Source organism: Dipteris shenzhenensis, chromosome 30 (genome assembly GCF_047967505.1).
Source record: "Dipteris shenzhenensis isolate YYH24624 ecotype China chromosome 30, Dip_SZ_1.0, whole genome shotgun sequence".
In the NCBI taxonomy this organism is placed as follows: Eukaryota; Viridiplantae; Streptophyta; class Polypodiopsida; order Gleicheniales; family Dipteridaceae; genus Dipteris; species Dipteris shenzhenensis.
The window spans coordinates 35055378-35059036 of record NC_141625.1 but is presented as its reverse complement, the minus strand read 5'-3'; the positions used below and the strand labels follow the sequence as shown (position 1 = coordinate 35059036).

Below are 3659 nucleotides of genomic sequence, written 5' to 3'. Positions count from 1 at the left end.
ATGCTAGTGCATCATCGATAAACCAATGATATTTAAATGATTCATGTATATTTCTATTGCTTGTCCTTGTCGCACACACTAACCTTGCATAATTATATTATACAGGATGAGGAGAGCAACCAAGGAGCACATGTACCACCACCACAGTTCAATCAAGATGATCTTGAAGATGATCCTCTAGAGGAGGATGAGGGTATGGAGAACATGATGAATGGGTGAGATGTCTTGAGCATGAGGGTGCTACCAAACAACGAATTTTTTTTGAGGGAGTATGTGAGATTTTTTTCAGTATAATACACATTGGGAGAGATGCTAGCAATTCTCATTGTCAGCTAGTGAGGTGGCACCGTAATGGGAAGTGAAGGGAGCGAGAGCAACAGCAACAACAGCCTCGCCATTAAAATGGTTTATGTCCACTGCCTCGCCATCAAACAATCACTATGAAGACTTGTAGGAGGGGGCTCGGCACCGAGCCCCCCATTTCCTATGGAACTATGCGAACGTCGAACTCGGGGCATGGAGAGGTCGCCCGGTCGACCGTGCATGGAGCTGAGGATTATGGAGGCACATTGCGTTTTTCTTCAGCCCGTGGAGTCGTCGTTTGGAGGTCGTAGTTGCGTGCTACAACGTAGAGCTTGTGGGTGTTCCATCGTGGACTTGTAGTTGTGAGCGTTGAGTCGTTGCTCGCTGTGATTGTTGTGGAGCTGCAGCCGATTGCTGAAGGGAGTCGCCTGAGGCTTGGAGGTCCCGTGAGAGTTGTTGGAGACTTGTTGATGGCGGTTGAAAAGACTTGTAGGGGGGGCTCAGCACCGAGCCCCCCATTTTGTTTCAAAAATAAACACTGCGTTTCGGGAACAATAAACGTTTGTAGAATCGTAGAGGGAGTGACAGAACTATGACGGAAGCTCATCGAGGGAGTCACGGTGTAGATCATAGCATCGAACAAAGTATCGATTAAGAAGCACAAAGAAGCTCAGAGGAAGAAAATCGAAGAACGGATTTGTAAAAGACGGAAACAGAGAAGCTGGGAGGTTCGTAGAATTCACAGCTTGAGTGACGAAAGTATAACAGAAGCTCTCATCGATTACAAGCTATCGATTACGAACTCGCCCTCCGCCTCCAGGTCGAAGATATCCCCCCCGAATTCATGGAGGCTCCTTTCCTGTTGCACGAAGTCTTGCACTCTTGCTTTCGCGATGATCTTTGCCCCTAACTGAGAATCCCATCTCCCATACCCATCACGCCAAAGTAGCCATGGCCTCTTCGTCTGCCGCTGAAATGTTTGCTGGAGGACCTTTAATGTTTGCTGGTGGAAATGCACCGCGGCTGGGTTTTGTGTCACTCTTTGAGTTCGTGTTTCAATTCTCTCCCGAGCCTTTTGAAGTATTAGCTGCAGCGAAATGATCTGACTTCAACGAAGGATTCGTAACCCTCCCATAAGCCTTCCATTTTAAGAGGTAAGCGTTTTCCAATAGAGCAGACAAAGTCTTCGGCTGCTTAGACATAGCGGTTCGCCACGCCCTTAGGAAAATCCTAAACATCACAAGCGTTCATTTTGCAAAAATTCCTCAGGTTCCTGCAGGATCCGTTCCTCCCTCCACTGAGAGTGGCCACCCTCTCTGCGATCTTGCTCCTGCTCTTCAGACTATCGGCATTTGCACGATCCGATCCTCCTCTGTATGCACAGTGGAAGGCAGGATGTCAGCTTCCCTCATCTCAATTTCTACGAGTCTCTGCAAGATTTGCAACCGAATTACGTCACAGGCAAAGCGAGGGAGCTGCAACCAACCAAGACCCAAAATGCAAGATAGAGGAAAAAGAACCCAAAGACGAAAATCTGTGTGTGTGGCTCTGAAACAAAGGCACAATCAGAGTGCAAGACCGACAATTGAAATAGGCTTTCATCCTTCCTCAAACAGATCTCGGCATTCGCCTTCACATCCCCCATTGCCTCAACGAAGCTCCATCACCACCGGAATGGGTCTTCTTCTCAAGCACTCAAGCACAATCTCACCTTGTCCGCCTCGTCCTTTCAACACCAATGCAGGTTCAAAAGGGGGGGCTAGGCGCTGAGCCCCGCTCCCAAGATTCTCTAGAATTCATTCTTCTTCCTCCCCTTCTGCGGGAGCAGCGTAGTCACTAGAAAAATATCCTGTACGTCCATGAAGTTAGTCGTAAGGAGGCTCACGATCGTCGGACCAACCAAATTGAATTCCATGCTTAGAATTAAAGCTTCCAATGCTTAGCCTTTCTGAAGCCAAGCCCCAAATCCATATTCTCGAAAGCATCTCACTTTGTACTTCGACTTACCCTAGAGATGGCGACAATGTAGATAAGGGAGGCAGCCAACCAAACCGAAACGCCCACCACCACGACCAGGGACATTCGCAGTAGCTTCATGAATCAGCTCCTGAAAGAAGAGAGCATTGAGCGAATGCCACCTACTGGAACTGAGAAAACAGCAAAACTATGCTGGGACTAACAGGACAAAGGTGGTGGAAATCGAACCATCATCTCTCTCAGGCCTATTCCACACAATGGAGTGAAGCGTGATTTGAAGGTGAAATGAAGGAAGGCCTATTCCACACTACCTTCTCTTCTTCGTCGACCATGCAAGCCCTTGCGCAGCTCCCTATATGAGTGAAGGGAAGAATCAAGGAGACTCCAGACAGCGTGCGAGTCGCTTGAGCGAGCTAGGAGTTGAGCGAGAGAGGAGTGGGGTTGGAGGGAGGCCTTGTGGAAGAGGCTGAAGGTGAGGGGGCGAGGCAATAATAAAAACTGACATGGGGACTTGGGGTAGTCGAGTAGTGGCTACTGAGTTTCTAGATTTCCCATTTTCAAATTTCCCTCCAAACACTCTTCTTCTCTTTTTTGGTTCTCTACTTTCCCTCCACACACTCTTCTTCTTGGAGAGTTTTCTAGTGCGAGTTTTTGAGTTCTCTATTAGTTGTTTATGTTTTCCATTTAAGGGGGTTTTTTTTTTTATGTTTGCAAGTTCTCCATTAGTTGTTTATGTTTACCATTTAAGGGGGATTATATTTGGCAACATTTATATTACTTCTTTATACCCACTAGGCGGGATTCTATTAGCCGAGTTTTTTTCCTAGCGAGTTTGGCAAGATTTCTATTACTTCTTTATGTTCTTAGGAGCAAAAAAACTCACAAACTCGCTAGGAAAAAACTCGCCAAATAGAATCCTCCTGAGCATGAGACCGTGATGCAAGATTTGGCATCAACACTATTGTATGATGGTGCGAGGATGTCAAAACTGCGAGCTTGCCACTCAATCTTGAATTTGCAAGCAAAGTACAGATGGTCAGACACAAGTGTCTCAGCCTTGATCTTAGTATCTCATTCCTAATTGTTTTAATTAGTTAATATCTCATTCACAAGTTTCTTGGATATGCAAATTGTAATCGGTTGCTCCAGAAGATCTTGCTTGTCCCAAATACCATGCCCAATTCTAGAGATGAAGAAAAGAAGATGTTGACGATGGTTGGGATGGATTCTGACACCATCCACGCTTTTCCTAATGATTGTATTTTGTTTCAGCATGAGTATGGCGATTTGGTTAATTGCCTGAGTGTGGAGCACAACGCTACAGATAAGACTTGCTGGGAAAGACGATCCCAGTGAAGGTCGTGAGACATTTTCCCATC

At 46.3% G+C, this 3659-nt stretch overlaps 1 long non-coding RNA gene across 2 annotated transcripts; it reads right to left on the bottom strand.

Annotated features, from left to right (window-relative positions):
• Positions 1-785: 785 nt before the first annotated feature.
• On the bottom strand, positions 786-2751 carry LOC147882031 (uncharacterized). Of its 2 annotated transcripts, none has more exons than XR_015543975.1 (4): positions 2592-2751; positions 2311-2410; positions 2015-2152; positions 786-1733 (listed from the first exon to the last, which is right to left on the bottom strand). It is a non-coding gene; the product is annotated as an uncharacterized LOC147882031 (long non-coding RNA). The 2 variants fall into 2 exon arrangements; XR_015543974.1 differs by having other exon boundaries at positions 786-1675.
• Positions 2752-3659: the final 908 nt, after the last annotated feature.